This window comes from Ambystoma mexicanum, chromosome 2p (genome assembly GCF_040938575.1).
Source record: "Ambystoma mexicanum isolate Mex_15411 chromosome 2p, UKY_AmexF1_1, whole genome shotgun sequence".
Classification (NCBI taxonomy): Eukaryota; Metazoa; Chordata; class Amphibia; order Caudata; family Ambystomatidae; genus Ambystoma; species Ambystoma mexicanum.
The window spans coordinates 1,207,485,756-1,207,506,877 of NC_090923.1; the positions used below are offsets into that span (position 1 = coordinate 1,207,485,756).

At 43.0% G+C, this 21,122-nt stretch overlaps 1 protein-coding gene across 6 annotated transcripts in view; it reads left to right on the plus strand.

Annotated features, from left to right (window-relative positions):
* The window catches only part of LOC138567343 (uncharacterized), a 903,513-nt gene that overhangs the window by 94,373 nt on the left and 788,018 nt on the right, over positions 1-21,122 (plus strand). For 2 of the 6 annotated variants that reach the window (XM_069645452.1, XM_069645453.1), the window contains one exon: positions 20,143-20,263. The exons of the other annotated variants lie outside the window; for them this stretch is intronic. The gene's annotated coding sequence lies outside the window, so the exon portion shown is untranslated. The remainder of the gene's footprint in view (positions 1-20,142; positions 20,264-21,122) is intronic. 6 annotated transcript variants of the gene reach the window in all.

The following is a 21,122-nucleotide window of genomic DNA, read 5'->3' on the forward strand; positions in this document are numbered from 1 at the left end:
TCTTAGTGAGATGCCTAACAGAGACCTTCGAATGAGCACCCACCTGGCGCTGGACCACTCTGTTCTTTCTTGCCTTCAAAAGTTCAGTCGCTCATCTGCTGTTTAATTCTATTTGCGTTACTCGTCACATACGCTTCACACACTGTTCTCCATACAATGTTGCCGCTTGCAACCTTGGCTCTAACACAGACCGGTCTGGTATCAGTCTCCCCGACTTCTCCCCGACTCACCAGCTCTGCTGACTTTACTGGAGCTGCTTTGTTGTAGGAGCCAAGGACTGCACCACAGTGGCAAACGCTCCTCCCAGCTTTGGCTATTGACGTGGGAGAGCCCCGGGTACCTCCGACACACAATGCAGGTTTCTTCAGCTGTAATTCCAGGTCTTATGTTACTTATTCTCGAAGGCTCATGAAAGTAATGGTCTTTCTCTGAAAAGGGGAAGGGAACTTCCCTCCTTGCAACCCTCTTCGGTCTTGCCGTCTTTCTCCCCGTATTAAACTGCCATCTTGGAACGGCTGCTTACTTGTGTGCTTTGCATTGCTCAGACTGTTCTTTCGTGCTTCACCTTTTATCCATGTGGGTAAGTGCAATGCAAGTCAGGTGGGTGTGATGATCTGTACTTGCCTGACTCTGCCTGACCATTGTGTTGGGACATGTCAGGAATACGGCTTGGGTGTTGGTCCGTTTTCTCTCACAGTGAGCTGTCCATGAGAAAGTGTTTGTGTTGAGAAAGGGGCAGGGGGCGTTGAGTTCCGTATACTACTTGGTAGTATGGGGAAAAGGTGTTACACGGAAGGGGATACTGCGTCTCGCCGTCCGGTGTCCCACTTCCACTTCCTGAAGACCCCTCATCCAGGTGTTCCTCTCGCCACTGGTCCATGCCCAGGAACTGGATCCTAAAGCGATGGCCATGACCTGGATGACAGATCCCTGTGGACTAGCTGGTGAGACATCTTCAGTCCACCTTAGTCCACCACATGATCTCACCCAAACACCTTTCAGTCTCCTCTATACTGATTGGACTTTTAGACGCCAGCCTACTGTGAGGAGTCAGGAATGAACCTTGGACACAAGTTAGTAAATTCTTTTGGTTAAAGACATTTACTGAAAACAAAAGGGGTGGGAAAAGGCCTCTGCCCCTGCTCCAAGAGGAATTTCCCTACCTATAACCAAAAAACTAAGGATATGTTTGTCAGAATGTCCAAATCAAAACTGTCCTTGTGTCCAAAAGTTCTATTCTGACACTGACACTATAAATTAAACTATAGGGTGAAAAGGGAAATGTCTTTAACCTTACGGGATGAAAAAAGCATTTGTAAAGGAAGAATAAACAGCTCCAACACAAGTTCTCCAACGGTGGAAAGCCTTTGCTCTCTTCCCCTGGAATTCTCCTCAATACAAATAATTGGTTGTTTAACAGTTTGTTGGGTCCTTCATGGCCCACAACAGTACTGTTATTTACAAAGCTGCTTAGCCTTGTAGTTCCACTTCTTTCAAAAAGTTCCTTTTGTCTGAGAAACACTGTTCCATATTTTATCTTGTAGACTTGCAACTGCCTGGTATATTTCCCTTCCAGGACTTCTCATTCACTTGTGTAGACTTGCAACTGCATATTATACTGTCTGCCAGGACTTCACATTCAATTGTGTAGACATGCAACTCTCCTGCCAGGGCTTCTTGTATTTGCACACAGTTGTAATTGCGTAGTTTACTCTCCTTGCAGGACTTCTTATCATTACACATTGTTCCTCTTTTAGTTCCACAGTTGTGCATACCCTCTTTGGTATATTAAATCTCCTTGATGCATTTGATTTTGGCTTCCTCACATATTTGTATTCCATACAATCATATCTTGTTGAGGTCTTATTTGTCATATGCTTTCTTGTTTCTCATACTCTCTCTTTACTTTCTCGCCTTCTGTGGCTTTAATTATCACAGTTCGTATTTGGCACGGTTTGCCGAAACGCCCTGAGGTCCCCACAGTGTTTGGGCTGACTCACTGGCTCTTGTTGGCATTCCCGGCCCAATTTGTGCTTAAGCGGCAAATGTATACCGTCTGCTTTCACCTCTGGACTTCTCCCACTTCGCTCCGGTGTCTCCCGAAGCCTTGCCGCATCACGCCTGTCTCGATTCAGGTCCCGGTAAAAATTCTGGCCCTGACTATCCTCCTCCTCCTGCGGTATCCCACGACCACTGCTGCGAGGAACGGTATATTCATTTTAGCGTGTGAGCTTGTTTGTTGTTTGCGTGCACTTTTATGCTGCGCGGGTCCACGTACGCCTGCTTCCTGCTGGCGTACGTGTTTCGGGATTAGCGTGTCTTTTTTGGCGCATGCGTTAGCCCCGTTCGATTCCATGAATACGTGTTGTAGGTGCGCGTGTGGGCGTTCCGCGCATTTGCCTCCTGTACTTCCCCCGTGACGCCCACATTTTCACGCGTTGGTCCCCATTCTACGTGTTACGCCTACTTTTGTTGTGTGCGCTACGCTATGTGTGCTTTCGCTGTGCGCCTAGTGCACGCTGTTTGAAGACGTGTGCGCCAGCGTGCGCCACGCATGATTTTAGCACCCATCCATGGATTTACACGCGCACGGACTTCCATGAATCGCTGTGCGCAGGTTTCGCTGCGATTTTCGCACTTGCGCTGCGATTCGCACGCTTTCACAGAAATTTTCAGCGCACATTAATTCCATGAATCGGCCTGTAAATGTAGTCCCGAACTTGGTGGATAACAGTTGTGAACTCAACTAGTAGTTCATGTGAGACATGATTCTCCTGGCGAGGGAGTCGCACCTTCAGGGTCACTGTTATGATTGGAGCGATAGAAAGAACGGTCTATAGCAGACTGTGGAGGCCATTTTAAACAAATAGCTAATTGCGCACAGGGGATCGCCGACATTGGCACATATATGCTGTTCTGCATACAATTTTTAACAATTTCAAGGCAGTGTGCAAAAATAATGAAGAGTAAAAACTTCCCTTCCTTTCACTTTTGCTCTCTGGGCTCATTTTTGGCCGGCGCACTGCAAATGAAGGATGTGAACGCCTTGCATCTGTCTTTAATTTGCGGTGCAACCCATTTTCAATCATTTGTACGGTGGAGAGGAAGGGCGGAACGCAACTTTTGTTTCTGCTGCCTTCCTTCTTCATTGCCATGCAAATGCCCCTGCATGCATTCTCATGCTTGTGCATCAGCACAAAGCCAGCGGGGTCCATAGGGATCCATTGTACACGCTAACTACCATGCTCTCATGGCAGGCAGTGTTTGATTGTAATTGTAAACTCGTGGTAGGCAGTTTTTACTGATGTGACAGTGCTTTTGCACTGCACATTTGCATCCTGCTGTGCAAATGACCAAACTTTGGCAGCGGGTAACCGCCTATGTGTATGTCTACACATAATGGCTCGCGCCACCAAATAACGTCTTGGAGCAAAATTAGCCCCTCTGTCTTTTAAAAAGTAAATGCACTCTGTAAATTAGGATTTGCAGACTGCATTTACTAATGGGATGCATAGGAATCTGTCAGTTTTACAACGGCATCAAAATCTCACGCTGGCGTAAAACAGATTTTATAAACGTATTTCCTTTCCGTCTCCAGCTACACCTGCAAAACCATACCAAACTCTTCCAGGGCAGTATTGTAATGTGTGAGTGGCTTTATGCCTTGTTTTTTACACCTTACTTATCCGCGCTGGCCAGTTAAAACTGACCCTGTACCTCATGTTCTATAAAAGAGTTATTTAAGGTGGCCAAATTTTGGTACTGTGTATGCCGCATTTTGCCCTGCACTTTTCCACTCTGCCGTGAAAAGGAAGTAAACGCTGCCTGGCATTCTTGCATGCCAGGCAACGTTTGATTTTAATTGGGAGCATAGCAAGCAGCACCCATAATTATCATTAAACACTGCCCTACATGCTGGCATGGCAGGTATTGTTTAAGTTTCATTGTGAACACTGCTTACCATTCCTGCATTATAAGCAGTGTTCAAAATTACAAAAAAAAGCTGCCCGATGTCGGTCCGCATGTACAAGGGATCCCTACGGCGTCTGCCTGCTTGATGCTGGTGCATAAATCTGGCGGACTCCATATGGATCTCCAGCATTTGTGGCGGCATGAAGATCGATGCTGGAGTGAATGCTGGAGCTTTTATATGGCGGAAAGCAAGGGAGGCGTCAGAAATGCATGAAAATGTGTTGTGCGTCAATGGAAGGCAGTAAGTCGTGCTCAAGGATTTCACACCTTCCATTCTCTCGTTACGCCACAATGTCCTCTGGTGTGGGCCCTTTTAGGGCTGTTTTTTGTCAAGGAATGAAGACCTAGGAACCTGTAGTATGTGGGCACAAACATGTTGCCCACAAGACGCTGGTCATTAGGCTGGATTTTCCCACATCCACAATTCGGCAAAGAATAACTCCCCAGATCTCAGTGATCCCATTTGCCCCCTGGAAGTGTTTTAGTGTTTTTGATCTGCTTTAAACGTTATCGAAGCTGGGACTCGAACCCAGATCCATAGGACCTGAATGGAGACACTTACCCACAAGACCACAGGATGCCTTTGAAATAGCTTGTTCAGGATTGCGCTCTGCAGAAAATATTTAAGTACAACTTTTTAGGTTTAAATTGTGTGCACCTTTGATACTTTGCTTGCAATATTATAGGAAACGCTCCTCCTCTTAGGTTATTTTCCAGATGTTAACGATTATCTCCTGAAAGGCAAATGTTTATTGGGCGGGCTTTTAAAATCCCCCCGCCGTCCCCTCCTTGGTAGCATCCCACAGGAAGTAATTTCCATTTCCAGCACTGAGAGATCCGTAAGAAGAAAGGGGGTAGGATTACTGTCTTGTAACCTTTTTGAACATATGCATAGAAATGCATCAAATGCATGCGGGTAAATTTCCCAGGACTAATTTTTATACAGTAAGTCGTCCGGGGCTACCCAAATTGGCGTTGGTCTGAATTGACGTTGTAGAAAACAAAACGAAACAAAAGGACAGCAGAAGGGAGTGCGGTTTCTTACAGACACGACCTGTGCAACGCAAGAACAGACGAAAGGAGGGAGCAGTCCTACATGCCAAAGTAGTGATGTCACTCTCTTGGCAACAGGCCTATTTTCCTCTACCTCCCGACGGGGTTTATCTTCCTATATAAAGGATGCCAAGTAACTGCGGGTGGGGAGGTGCAGCCGAGCTCAAGTAAACAGTGCTCTTTATCTAGCTGCAGTTAATTTACAGACGAACAGGACGTAGCCTGCCTTTCTAACTCGTGAGAAACGCACCAATTCACATTTCATTGCTGCGGTTATTATGCTCTACGTGAAAAATGCCGAAGGCATTACCTTGGAATGCGTAGAGAGCATAAACGTCTCGGCTCATTACTAAAGGAGTAACGCCTGGGGTAGGGCAGTGCCTGATTTTTTGGCTCTAGCTGGTTGCACGTGTTCTTGTAGTGTTAATAAGACAAACACAATGACTGCCTTATTTGGCCAGGTAAAACGACGACAAAGAAGACGACCAATGCACGATGTTGCAACACTGTAGCAAGCCACGGCAACGTGTGATATTCAGAAAGGCCACATGGCAATTGGATGAATTAAACCAGACTCGCACAGTAACTCGGGGATACCAAGACTGTAATTTCCAATGGTCGTGCCTATATAGCCTGCGCCATTTGGATGCTGCTGCAATCCATGAAAATAAATGGGACAATGTAGGGTCACCATCTTTGGTATGGCGCCCTGATCAATCAGGATGTGTTATTGATTGGGCACCTGACCAGGATTTCAATAGGCTCGAAGGAATGAGTCTAAGTTGAGTACCTTGGTTTCTTCCCCCAACTCCCAAAGCACCTCCTCATTCAGTAGTAGTTTGTCATTTATATAGCATCCCATTAGTATGGCCTCAATGTGCTTGTAGGGGTGAGCGCCCTCGAGGGACCGAAGTCCAGTGAATGGGAACAATTGTCAGAGGGATTAGAATGTGTGTGTGCATTAGGCCAAGATAGGGAGTTAGGTGGGATGGGCGTGTCCCTGTAAGCTACCCATGGAGGTCAGGCATGTGGATGGGAGCTGAGCGGTGGACAGGAGAATGCGCAAGAGACTAGTTGCGTGTCTAGCTAGTCAGAATGTTATCATAGGTTGTAGCTGCATTCTGATGGCAGAGATGCTTTGTGTTTTAATCTGGTGTATGGGGACAAATGCATGCGAGTGGGTGGCCATGAGTGCAGGTACAGTCCACCAAAGTTGTGTTTGACTGTGTACCCAGTGACTCAGATGGAGCTTTGCCTTTGGTGCAGCTCAGTGATCTGAGTCATCCAGTCTGCTCCGAGAAATGTACTTTACCTGGCTTTGAAAAAAATACTCGGCAGGCACAAACTGTGTCAAGAGGTAAGCGTGAGAAGGGGAAGATCTTCAAGTTGCTGGAGGGAATAACTTAGTTTTGAGGGCCTTTCTGATAAAGGTATAGTCCTCATTGTGGTGGATGTTCTGAGGCAGGGAGAGCCAGAGGGTGAGAGCTTGGACAGAGAAGGAGGATACTCCAGTTCTAGTGGAATTGAAAGGGGGATCACAAGGAGGAGGTCAGAGCCAGATCTAAGGTTTCTGTTGGGATGGTAACGTATAAGCTTGTCTTGGTGTAATTTTGGGCCTGTCCCATGGATGGCGCAGTGTGTGATTCACATGACCTTAAAAGTCACCCGACTGATAGGAAGCCAGTGTAGTACTTGAAGGGCAGGGTTGATGTGTTCTCTGGGTGGAAGGGCAAAGAGGAGTCTAGCTGCAAAGTTTTGGTTTTGCTGGAGTTTTCTGAGCTGATAGGCTGGAGCGCCCAGATAGAGGGAGTTGGCATAATCTAGGCGGGAGAAAATGATAGCCAGGATGGCTGAGACTCTGTGAGCGTAGGAGATATAAGGAAAGATGAATCTGAGTATGTGTAGGTGGGAATGATAGGTTCTGGACTCAGTGTTGATGTGGTGAGAGAGTAATGGGTCAATTGTGCATCCCAGGATCTTTACTGAGACATGCTGCGGACGGAGCTCCGAGGACGAGGAGGAGGAGAAGGAGGAAGACTACTTCCTGTGGGGCCCCTTTGGAGACAGGGTGGGGGGAGGAGCATGATTTGAGAATGGTTGGAGAGGAATGAAGAGATCCATCTGAGGGCGGAATCCCTGATGACTAGAAAATGGAGTCTGAGGGTGGCGTGGTTGATGGTGTCAAAGGCAGCCGAGAGGTCAAGGAGGATAAGTGCAGCAAAGCCTTCTGCGTCTATTGTTCTTTTCAAGTCATCCCAGCTGGAGACGAGGGAGGATTCCATTCCTTGAAGGGGTCTGAATCCAGATTGGGTGGGGTGGAGAAGGCGATTGAATTCTGTGTAGTGGCAGAGCTGCGTGTATGCTGTGTGATCGAAGTGTTTGGCAACGAAGCGTGTGTTTGAGATAGGGTGGTAGTTGGAAGGAAGGGATCGAGGGTGGGCTTTTTAAAAAGGGGCTTGATGTGGGAGGTTTTGAAGGCCTCGAGGAAGACATCTGACGTAAGTGAGTGGTTAATTATGGATCTTGCGACGCTGCCTGCACCGGTTGAGGATAGGATGTTCTTAAGGAGTGAGGAGGGACAGGGATCTAAAGATAGCTGGAGGGGTGGCTTTGGGATAATACTTTCTGGAATTCAGGAAGATAAATGGGAGTGAATGATGAGAGGACTGGGAGTGCGGACAGAGGTGGGTCGGAGGCGGGATAAGAAGGAAAGGAAGTTACAAGCGGGTGGATGGTGTACCCCACTTTTTTAGAGTCCTCCAACTTTTTTCAGAGGACACCTTGATATGCTCTTTTCTGGTGACGCCACATTCACTTGGAATGTTAACAAGTCCCCCCACTTTTTTCTCGACCTCTGAAAAAGACAATCCATATCAGAGTTTTTCTGAGCTCGGAACTACATCTACGAGCTCCATTTAACAGCTAACCTCTGCAGATGCAGTGTGAGGCGATTCAAGCATTTGCTTTTCCTGTCTCTGGAATTTGGATTACAGGAATCAATTGTTTGTTTCTTAAACTGTGGAAATCCAGCCCAATTCCAGCTCTGCTTACCCATTCAAAAAAAGAAAAAATACCAGCCATCTCTTGTAGAAATTTAACATATATACGTTTTTCTCATACACAGTACTTGCAGGAATCTTGAACATTTTTACAAATGTTACTATTTGGCCGATCAGTGTGCAGCACTACGCATTACTGAGTAAATCGAAGTCTCTGAACACTTCAAAATAACCAACCAAAACACCTTTCACAATGAATATGATCTCGTATGATAGACTTGATCATGTAGCATATAGGACTGTCCCTGCCATATATCCGTCAATGCTTGGTATGTACTACCATGTCATCCATGCTACACTAATGAACCCGGGAAGGATCCCTACCTGGAGAAGAGATGTTGTTCACCTTTTATCAGTAGTTTTCCAGCAAGGGTTTCCTGAACGTAATCCTAAGAAACCATTTTAATGCCCTACAGTTTTCAGTGTGATGTAGCGGTTGCCAGACATTTCGTCGAAAAAAATTCGTCGACAGGACATTTGGTCGAAACCATTTGGTCGAAAACCAAATGGTCGAATTTTTTATTTTTTTTATTTTCACTTTATTTTTATTTTTTTGGGGGGGGTCCCCCCCACGCCCTTTTTTTTCTAAAAAAACCCTTTTTTCCCTAAACTACAACCTAAAAAATATATATATAAATAAAAAAAATAATTCGACCAAAATGTCTTTCGACGAAATGACTTTCGACGAAATGTCCGGACACCTGATGTAGCAGCCTAAACCTAGTCTCTACGTATTGTGTACTTATATTCTGGAATTAGTTGTAGCAAACCGACATTTTATTCTAATAGTCTCATAAATATTTGTGTCAAATTCGAGCATTGTTTTATAAAAATATCAGTTTAACACGTTTACCCGAACATTCATCTAAACAAAGTGATGGTCAGAAAAAATGCTTTAAAGACAAACAATCTTCGTATTAAACTTGTTCATGAACTCTTCTTTATACAGCTCCACACCGTTCCACCAATCTGCACCACATTTTGCATAGTTACCCGTTAGGACCCTCCAGACATTACTGGCTAGATGACATTTGGACACCCCTCCCCTTTCCCAGGATTTCAGCTCCTTCACACTTGAAACAGTTGCCTGAAATCAGTGAAACGTCAATGTGGTCATAGAAGGACCGTACAAAGCTAATTTTAAGCGTCTCAATGCAAGGAACAAAACTCTAAAACCACTTTTCAACAGAAGGTCCCAGTATGCTGTAGCATGCCAACTCTCACCTTCCTTCAATTTCTGCTCCGGGGTCTGTCAGCCAACCACACGCTCCCATTCTCAGTGCAGTTTACTTCGGAGTGCGATAAGTGACTAAGAGCAGCGATTTGCAGGATCATTGATTTTCAATAATTGGAGAGTGTTATCATGTCTGTCTACAGAACCCATGCACAGTATGGGTACTTTTTGCTAGTGTTTAATACTGCAGGACAGCTACTTCAAATACGCAAGCAGTTGCGAAAAGCTTGTATCTTGGAAAAAGACACCAGGAGAGGAGATTTCAAAACAAAACCATCTATCTCCTAAAAGTTAGGGGATTGTGGGATCCAATGCCAAATACCATTGTTTTAATTGCTTTAAATACATTTTCCCAAAACAAGATTAAAACGCATCCCTGTTCAGATGTAAATGGCTTCTATAAAATAAAACCTATATGTAGTCTTCATTGTAAATGTATGCCCCCTTAGAATAGAACATCATGACAAAGCTGTCAAAATGAGTTGAATGCACTGCACACTCGCCCACATGCCTGCTCACATGGGATACTAGCAGGGACTTGGCCACCCCTCCCAACCTTCATACTGGCTAAGTGCACAGACGCACTCTCTTCCTCTGTTGAATTTCCCATACCTGGACTTTTTTCCCCCAAGGGCGTTCAACCTACAGCCCGTTGAGACCATACCATTGATGAAAGGCGCTATACAAAGGACCATTACATTACATTACACTGCATCAATATTAAAAAGAAATATTCCGAAGTGACTTTGGTTCTGAAGTCCACATAGAAATAAAGACAAACGTGCCTTCTGTACAGAGGCACCTCTAGAATGTCCCATAAAGCTCCCAGTTTTACGCTTCGGACACATTTAAACTCTTGTAATCTGTTTGCATATTGAATTCCAAAGCAGATGAAAGACTGTAGATTAAAAAATAGTTAATTTTCTACTATCGTGAATCTTAAATGCCTCAAAGTTTGGACGTCCCTTTCCTGATGTGTTAACATGCTAAAGGAATTGCCTATAAAGACCAGCACTTACTTTTCTTTGAACACACAAGAAATAGTAGAAAGCATGCTGAAAGAAATTCAATAACTATGTTAATAAACACAAAATCTCTTCCAGAACACAACACCTGTATTGCCAATTTATTTGCAATGTTTCCTTATGCACCCTAGAATGCAGGGTAAATGGCATGCAGCTGAGTGTGCAATATGTTTTATTGCAGAATTGCCAAAGCGGTATTTATTAGCCCATTTCTTTACCAATGTTTCTTTTTGTTGCTGCAAAATGCATGGAGAGAACCCCCGTTTGCCCCCTCCTGCCACCCACCAGCTGACCGGCAGAGGTGGCCGTAAATTATCTAGGGAAATGCTCACAACAAACATAAGGGGCCAGTTACACAAGGAACACAACTTTTGATAAGCACAAAGAGGGCACCAACTGCTAGGAACGAGGCAGAACACACTGGCTTGAGCTGAAATCAAGACCACACACATTCCTAGAGTGGAAAATCTGGTAGGCTTGAGATGTCTCTCCTCTCAGGCCTTAAGGAATAGTCCTTGAAACAGAATACAAAATTTCCAATCTAGAAGACAGTCTAGAGGAATTAAAAGAACAGTTCAACATGCTTCAAGAGAAGGCCAGAATGGTGGATTATATAGCTCGTAACATGAAATGGTTATTTTAGGCGCAGCAAAATGTACATTACTAGAAAGCTGAGGAGTGTGGACTTTTCTAAAGAAATGACTGATATTCTAGAAATGGGGGAAGCTGCACGTTGCTATACAGTGGTAAGCAATGTGACAATTTAAGGGATCTTGTAACTTCCCCCCAGAGGGGAGCACTTCCCTGTGAGGCTAATGAGGTGAGCCCGCTATGCAATAATCCCCTTAAGGGTGGAGGAATGCAGGACCTCACAGGGAGAGGCTCCCCTCATGGGGATAAGGACTTCCGTTCAGTGATGGAACTCCCTTAACCCCTTGCCTTTGAGACCATCCTCAAGGTCTTTCAAGAACCAACCTGAGAAGATTACTGTCTGCTATTGCAATGCTCCCTCTTTTTCTTAGGTAAGATCTGACTCGACCAAGACGAGGAAGAATGAAAGGAACATACAAAGCAATATTGAGTCATCTTCTAAAAGTTTTGTGAGGAAGAAGATTGAAGGAGTTATTCAAACGACTCCTTGTACTCCTCCAGACAGTACTGGGAAGAGGTGGCCCTGAGGAGGTATGAAGAGTACTGCAGGGACACAAAGAAAATACTGTAGTACTCAGCTGGGGTGACCCAGCAACAGGACATAAAAAGCAAGGAAGGACTCCTTGAAAAGGGAAGCCGACGTGAAGCCTGTTCGCCCCGGGAAGTTCAAACCTGGGAACGAGGTGGTCTGAAGAGGGAGCAAGTACTCAGTCGAGAGGACGCTCTGGAAAGGTCAGAGGAATCCTCCAAAGCCAGCGGGATACCCGACCTGAGCAGATGCTGGAGAAAGGCTGATGGTGGCGTGACCTCAGGGAGGTGGACCATATAGTCCTTCAACAACGCCAATACCAAGAGGCCGGAGACCCTGCAGAGCCGCAGCCATGCAGCAGGGAGCGAAGAGAAAATTATGGCGAGCAGCCGAAGGGAACGAGGTAACCCAGCACCCCAGGAAGAACCAGTGACATGGCACCAGCAAAGGTAACAGGAGCTATGGTAGACCCGGTAGGGGCTTGGGAAAATGTGAAAAGTGCATCAGGAGTAATCTCCCTCATCACAGTAACAGTTTTAAAGAAGCCACCAATGAAGAGTGCATTGGGTGTAATCTCCCTCGTCACAATAATTTGAAGAGCGACCTTCAGAATCAAGGAAGTTACAAGAGTGGTCTCTCTACTGATAGTGCTGTTAAGAATAGTGGAATAAACCAAGGACAATTCAGGAGTGACCTCCCTTGTTTAATTACTCAATGAGAAGACCAGGGAAGCCTGGGAGTTTATATTGTGTGAAAAAGGAAGAACTGTTCAATTGGTCAAACCAAGGAAAGTTCCTGGGAGGAACTACAAGGACTTTTAAAGGCTGTTAATTGAGACTGTCCGCAAACAGCCTCTACGTCTAATGCAGTTTGACCAGGAGAAAGGAGCCATTCTCCTGATCTATTGTTGAATCAAAGGCTATTTCAAAAGATGGTTAGAAATCAGCCCAAAGGTTGACCGGGTTGACCAGGAGAAGGAAGTCCTTCTCCTGCTCTCACCTTTGTTGTCACGAACTTATGCACAAGACTGTTTGAAAGCTGCCATGAGGATGAGCCATTTGAACCAGGAGAAGGGAGTCATTCTCCAGGTGTTATTTGCGTTTGTAAAAACCTCTTTGATTAGTTATTCTTAATTTAGGTAGGGCAAACCCTCTAGTGATAGGGAGAGTTAGGCTCTTTTCCCCTTTGTTAAATGAAATTTTGAGTTGAAATGCCACTTCTTGGTCCAACTCCTTCTTCTGACTTACCACAGCAAGCAAAGATATATGGCACTGAGTACACCTCTTGGAGCAATGTCAAGAGTAACAGTTGCAAAGTTCTAAAACAACCACATCCTGACATGCTTGTTTGAAATGAACTTCGGCTTTAAGGAAACAATGGGTCAGGGGAGATGAATGGGGACAAGGAACTTGGAGGGGTACCAAATAAAGGCTGGGAAAAGGAATTTGCGGGTAATTATTAGTTCAAGAGGGAATACAGGCGCAAGGAATAAAAGGCCAACACTACTAGATTTCCTTGAACCAATGATTATTACAGCAGCGACTGTACAAGTACATATTAACTATAGTAAGAGATGGCAGGACAACATAGTACTATATTCTGAGGCATAAGTCATAAAGGATTCTATGTTAAGTTAATGGCTAGTCTCATAACTACTGAGCTTGCCTTACAAGTGTTGCTAATACAGGAAATGCAATTGAGCAAAGAGGAACGATACAGGTTAGACAAAATATGGAGAAGGAATATTTTTGTAATGTCTTGCTTATGTCCGAAGGGGTGATACTATGGGTGGCAAATGCTACCTCGCTGTCTGACTCGGAGGAGGTACACAGTGGTAAAAGTCCAACCAGAAAGCAAGGAATTATGTATAGTAAACCTCTTTGAACCAAACAGTACGTTTTTCCCTAAAAGGATATAGAATTGGGCCAAATACAAAATCTATTTTGCAACACCTTTTGGTGAATTCAGCAAATGGCACATATGCATTAACACCTGTGTAAGCAAACTTTCTACTTGTAATAAAACATGCAATGTATTTTTCCTTCAGGTTTCTTGCACGGATTGGAATGAGTAACGAGAAATCTATTTCATGTGTTTTTGCCTGCTTTCTGCAGGGATTACCAGCTGCCTAACAATTTTGATGCATGCAGAGATGTAGGGATCCCTGTGGAATCTTCCTGTTCTTGCATGTGCAAAGAGCTGGTGGAGTCTATAGATCTCCACTGTAAAGTCTGCCAATATGTTTTTTGCTTGCAGCTGCTATTACTGATTCCCGAAAATCATCTTTAAGTGACTAAGGAAATTCAACTCCTGATGCTCTGACATGGTACACCAGCTTCCCTTGCCTAACACTGCATCATGTTGACATCCTTCCACACTGCGGAATGCGTATTGGCTGGGCTCTTTCTGGCTCATTCTTTGCCATGTAGTGAATGAAACCCTTGGTGTTATAGAGGAGACTTAAAATATTTGATAGATCCTTCTCGGTACAATGACAAAGGGATTGTGGGGCACGTCACAGGTCACCAAGTCACTGAACAAAGTCCTACAGGTCATCAGCCGGACTGATATTTGAAGAGCTCAAAATCCCATAGCCAGTGACTGCTTCTACTATTCTTGATCGCATTTATTAATAGGTGTACCTTTGAAAGTGCAAGAGACAATACTGAGGTTCATAACGACAGAAGGTCTGTGTTGAAGTCCCTTGGATCACGCACCCCTTGGGTATTACATTGCAATGACTAAAACACTGCAACCTATCCATTAAATGAGACATTGCAGGATACCATATTTAGGGGAATGGTAGAATAGAAAGTACACAATGAATTCAAAGCAAATGCAAACATTATCGTTAACGAAAGACTGGTGTTGGCGACCTTCAGATTGCTTATAGGAATGAGTGCGTGCCAGCAAAACACGTGACATTACCTACATCTTGATCAAAAGGGTAATGCATTCAGAAGAGAAGATTAGGTGCACTCTAGAACCTGATGAAGCAACAAGATTACTAGTGCTCATACTGGGTCTCCAGGCAGTATGGGATGACCTGGGCAGAATTGATGGGCAGAATTGATGGGCAGATTTGACTACTGAATATACATAGCAAGACAACATAAGGGGACAAATGTGGGAGACTGTTAGGATGACGAGCCAACAGAGAGTTTAGCACAAAAAAGATTATGCACATGCACACACATAAACACACTACACCTGCATACTCTACACTATTGTTAAAGAAATCGCTGTTTGTGTAGATGAGGGAGTTCTACAGAGAATAATAGACATGATGTGTGAAGACGAGAACAAAATCTTGATATTGCACACAATCGGTGCAGCAAAGGACAATGGGCAGTAGGTTTTCCTGGTGAGCAATGATTTACTAGTTAAATGTAACCTCCCCTACAAAAAGGAACTGCCTACGACTAATAGAGCTCTATAACCACTCAAAAGGACACAGAGCTCCTGGCAACCATGAGGAAAGTAGTAATAGTTCCTTGTAAACACCCTATTGAAGTTACGTGGAGGACCATTGTGGTGCTCGTCACGCACTAGTGTCTGGATAAATATGCCAAAAAAGATACTCTGAGGGGCCAAGGTGGCTTGACTATTCTGTTCAAATGAGATCAATCTCTAGTCCAGCCTCCCAATACATATTGTTTGCTACTGTGGCTTTATTGAAAGAAGCATGGGAATCTATAAAAGATCAATTACTGGCAAAAACGTGGTTATGTGCCTAGAAATGTTGCTTTCCAGCGATGGTATCTTTTATAGATTCACATGTGACCAGGGCAGAAGGGACCACACAGGACCACATCCATCTACTTTTTTTAGATGTTGCTTCCCCACCACCCGTGGGTGTAAGGAGTTATAAGCAATACGATTTGCTGCACTCACTTGAAGTGGGCAGTGCTGTGGCCAGGATTCGAACCCAGGCTGTGAGCCACACAACCACATGAATGGCATATCGTGGAACCGTAAAATGTCTTACATTGACATTTTGCTAAACAGTACATGTTTTGTTAATGAGTCTTCGATCTAAAAGGTGCGTACCTTTTTTTTAATCAGCCAGGAATCTAATGGGAAAATCTGATCTCTTGGTAAATGCTTATTTGGCCTGTGCCCTTTCTTAGACTTCAAAAGACAAGTTGAATGAAATTTGCATTTTTCACTTAATGATATGTTCACTTATGTTATGTCACTTCCCATTGCGTGCGTCGGAGTTCCCTCCACTTGGCGTAACTGTGTAGTGATTTAAACATTACAATGTTGATGTCTTAGTTTGTATGTAGAAAATGTATAGATTACCAGGCAACACCACTTTGACATGGGTTAATATTAAAATAATCATGAAACTCTCTTAAAGACACCAATGTCAGAGAGCTGTGCTATAAATATACACCAGCAAGTAACCTTCTTTTACTCATGCTAGAGACTATTATGATCCTACCCCATAGTCCCTTTCCTCCATTCGACATCTCCACCATACCCTTTAATAAGAGTCCAACATCTATGCGTTTACAAAGGGGCTGGTGATTGGGGGCGCAAGCATGCACACGGGAGGTCATGTGTGGGATCCTTGTCCTGGCATGTCACTGCTATTCACTTTATGCTGCTGCGCTACATGCTCTGGGCTCTTCCCTTTCCCAGGGAGAACTAATATGTACTAGGAGTACAGTAATCACAATGGTCAGTGACTTAATTAAACACTCCAATAATCAGAAGATTCTTCCACACCATGGTTGAAATTAAAGAATTGGAAGAGGTGCAAGTCAAAGGCTCCCTGGATGAGAAGAAAGGTTTTGACTTAATCAGATGGGGCTATTTGTTCAGGATACTAGAACACATTAACATGAACACATAATTGCACATATAGTTTCAGTGATTGTGCAAAATCTCAGCCGCTTGAATTAAACAATGCAGGAAGATGTCCGACACCTGGGAGGTGAAGTGAGGCAAGGGCCCTCTTTCAACTGTTCTGACAATCGAGACCCTAGGGTCTGGCTAAAGGATGTTTTAAGTAGCAGATGCACTGCACACTGTGTGGCATCCATGTATTTGAATGCCCTTTTCGTAGGCTAAAGAGCTTAACTGAAATAATTCTATGCATGCTATAAAAGTGTTATGTTCTGACTGCTCTTGGGCTTCAACATAAGTCTGAGTAAGTTGTTGCTGTTTGTTCCGGGGACAATTCCTAGCATTACAGATACTTTTTTGTAGGCCTGCTCGAAGTGGTGTACTAGAAAATGGTGGTCCTAACTAGTCTATTATAACATTTTCTAAATAAACATTAAATTCTATGTGGCATACATGCCCTATTGATATAGCATAGTCAAGAAAAACAGATTGACTACCCCTCTCTGAATAGTTCCTTCTGTACAGCAGGATGAGGTGATATGGGTCTACTTTGTTGATGGGTCGATGGGTCACCTGGAGAGACTTAGATGTCTCTATTTAACATGCAGCTTTCATTACAAAAAACAATTCTCTTTATTTTTCATAAAAACATTTTTTAAAAACATTTAAACAATTGATCTTTGATCATCATTCACCACTTCCATCCGACATATACTTCTACAATAAGGAGATAAATTGAATTTGCTTTTCTTCCACCATAACAATTGATGGATTATGCATACGAGAAATGGGAAAAACACATTAAATTCCCTTTGAGGTCGACATATGTTTCGGCCCTTAGACATGTACCAAACCCTCTTTGATCAAATATTGGGCCATCTAAGGACACAAACTGTGTTTTCAGGAAGTTCAGTTTCATTCCCCAGTGGTAGATTAAATGATCTACAAAAAAACATTTAAATAATTTACAAAACAGAAGAAGAACCAACCATTACGGGCCTAAAACCACCATCTAGGTTTACCCCTACAAATGCTATGGTTAGTCCTGCTATCCTAGCTTTCAAACAACGGATCTCCCATGAAATCCAAGGATTTCTTAAAACAAAGAATAATAGTAAAACAATTTTACCAAGCAAGAAAGAGAGGCATTAAAATCATTACAATCTAATGTGCTTTCATAATCAAGCCCGCTGATAAAGGGGGAGGTATTGTCCTGTGAGAAAAGGGAGCATATGAAACAGAAGTCATGCATCACCTTAGTGATCAAACTGCATACAAAAGATTGGAAAGAAATCCCACATCCAGGCTCCAAGAGGAGATTGAGAGCCTTATGAAACATGCTTTGGAAGAGGGATGGATTGATTTGTTCGAAAAAGCATTTTTAGTTAATCAACATCCAACAACACCAGCTTTCTATGTCCTCCCCAAAATACATAAGAACCCATTAGTGCCACCAGGAAGACCCATTGTGGCAGACATCAACTCGATCCTAGAACCATTGTCAATTTATTCAGACTGGTTCTTAAGGCCTTTTGTTTCAAAGATGACATCCTTTGTCAAAGACACCACCAGCATGCTAAGGCCTCTCCAAACAAACCAATTTAAGTCCAAAAGACATCCTCGTGACCCTGAATGTGGACATTCGCACCGGATCTTGCCAACCTGTACATGGATAATTTGGAACAACAATCAATCTGTGATATTAACAACCCCTTTGCCCAATTCATCAAAATATGGCTTTGCTATTTTGATGACATCTGCATGATATGGAGCGGTACCCCATGGCAATTAACTTTCTTTCATGAATGGCTTAACACACAAAACTCTTTCATCCAATTCACTATGAATTCGGATACAAGGAGAATAGCCTTCCTTCACCTTGAAATACAGAAAACAGACTTTGGCCTTCTAGAAACAGTCCTGTACAGAAAGCCAACCGACAAGAACATGCTTCTTGACTATCGAAACTTTCATCCACGTAGCATAAAGGAGGGGCTTCCGTATGGTCAGTTTCAGCAAATCCGCAGAAACTGCACACAACTAGACATGTACAAAGAACATGGGAAGATCCTTAAATCAAGGCTCAGAAATAGAGGCTACCCCAAGGCTACTGTGCAGCGAGCATACAAGAGGGCGCTACATGTAAATAGAGCCAGCTGTCTAGAACCAACACAGCGACACACCCTAGACAAAATGACTTGTGTAAGCATATAGTCCAATTAGTAGCCACTTGAGAAAAAAAATCCTAAAAAATTGGCACATGATCAAAACAGAGGACTTTAATCCACCCGCACCACAGTTCGCCTTCAAAAAGCAAAAAAATCTGAAACCCTTGTACATACACATCCTAATGTCATAAGGGATAGACTGTTACAAATACCTCTCTGGGGTTTACCCCCAGTTGAAGGACATCATTCATGCGGCAAATGTTCAGTATGCGCACAATCCCAAAATATGAAAAGTATTCAATTGAGAAACAAAGTCGTCAAATTGACATCTTTTACCAATTGCCTTACACAATGGGCTGTCTATGCCATTAAATGTCCGTGTGATTTGGTATATATAGGTAAAACGAAGCGACAAATACGCCAAAGAATTTGTGAGCACAAATTGTGTATTAGAACCAAGATAGAGTCAAACCGTTAGTAGCTCATTTTATAGCTAAACAGCATAAATGCACAGATATGCTCTGGTGTGTTATCCAAATGATCAAACAGTCTCCGAGAGGAGGGAATAGAGATCTAAACCTCACCATGTGTGAACAAAGGTGGATTTATGATCTAGACACTGTAAAACATGGCCTCAATATCGCAGTGGAATGGAGCATGTTTATTTAGTAACGGCATCAGGGCAGCGATATGAACTGCCCCCTGAAAATACCAAACACTTCCTCACAATCTTGATCTTAAGTGACAAAATACTGCGGCTATAACACTGGGCTCCCTGGTTGTTTGTCTGACACAGATTGTGCCAACATTGCAGCGTTTTCACACACAGTTGTCTGAGATTCCAAGGACTTCGAGCCCCATAATGTATCTCTCTCAATCTACCAAAAAGTGCTAATAGCACAAATAGATACATACAGACTGTCTTTAATAATATAAGGCAGCTATACACATACGCATAGGTTCTGACAGTGGCATTCTAACATGCCCTAAAAACGAGCAATAAGTAATTTTTTTTAAATTGAGTCAGCAGCAATTACAGTATTTATGGTACTTGATGATAATACTTTATACAATCAAGTATACGGTAGCGATGCGCGAAACGCCTTCTCTTCATTCATTTTTTTAAATGTGAAGTTGAGTCACTTAGCACAACAAATCATCTATACACAAATGAATTGAGTACGATATTATGCATTAACCTAGCCCGTTTAATGAAAACAAAACACTTTCTGCACGTATTATGTCACATGCTCAGACTCGTAGTCACATGATCAAGAGCAAGTCAGACAAACACAGTGTGATTGCTCGGGCTCTCTACCTAGCACGGAATGGCCCGCGTAAGGAGCAACAACCATAATTCTCACAAGTAAGTAAAGAAACGTAGATAGGAGTGCATTCAAGCACTACACCACTCAGTGCAAGGCTGAAGGTGATTTGGAAATCCCTGCAACAAGTTTTTTATAAATTGTAAAAAACAAATCCGTTTTTGCAATATAGAGCACCAGATAGTTATTTTAACTAACATTCGGCTCAAACTAAAAGAAAAAATTAAATTGAAAGGTGAAACTGAAATGTTATTTCACCCTTTCTTTGGCAGACACCGATAACTGAATAAAACACTGCTCCTGTGTGCCGCTCCAACTCAGTGGATTACATCCCCGGGTTACTGAATGATTCAAACGCCGTCATCAGAAGGCACGGCCAACACGTGTAATTAGGTAAGTTGCACAATGGTGTTTTTCTTAACAAAGGATTTATCTACAATATAAAATGATTATTAGGGAACCCTCATGAGTTCCACCTTCTCTATTCCTAGGGAACAAGACACTGAATGTCAAATTAAATTTACCAGTGTGCAAGCCACACTATATGGACAACAGGTTAGTAATGTGGTCGATTCTTTAAGTAGACAACATGGGTCATCAACTTTAAATTAGCAGGTTAGCACAGCGTTCTTCTTCTCTTTTGTACATTTTTTAAATGTATTTTTGTAGATCATTAAATCTACCACTGAGGAATGAAACTGAACTTTCTGAAAAAACAGTTTGTGTCCTGAAGATGGCCGAATATTTGATCAATAAGGGTTTGGTACACGTCTAAGGGCCGAAACATATGTCAACCTCAAAGGGAATTTAATGTGTTTTTCCCATTTCGCGAATGCATAATCCATCAATTGTTATGTTGGAAGAAAAGTAAATTCAATTTACCCCATTATTGTAGAAGTATATGTCGTATGGAAGTGGTGAATGATGATCAAAGATCAATTGTTTAAATGTTTTTATGAACAATAAATAGAGAGAATTGTTTTTTGTAATGAAAGCTGCATGTTAAATAGAAACATCTAAGTCTATCCAGGTGACCCATCTACCCATCAACAAAGTAGACCCATATATTTTCATCCTGCTGTACAGAAAGGACTATTCAGAAAGAGGTAGTCCATCTGTGTTTCTTGACTATATTATATGTTCTCCCCCTTACACAGATTTGACCCCCCGTTAACAAAAATAGGGGAGTACCCAATTCTATATTCCTATTGATATAGCAGACATTTTCTCAGAGCAGCCTTGCATATAAATA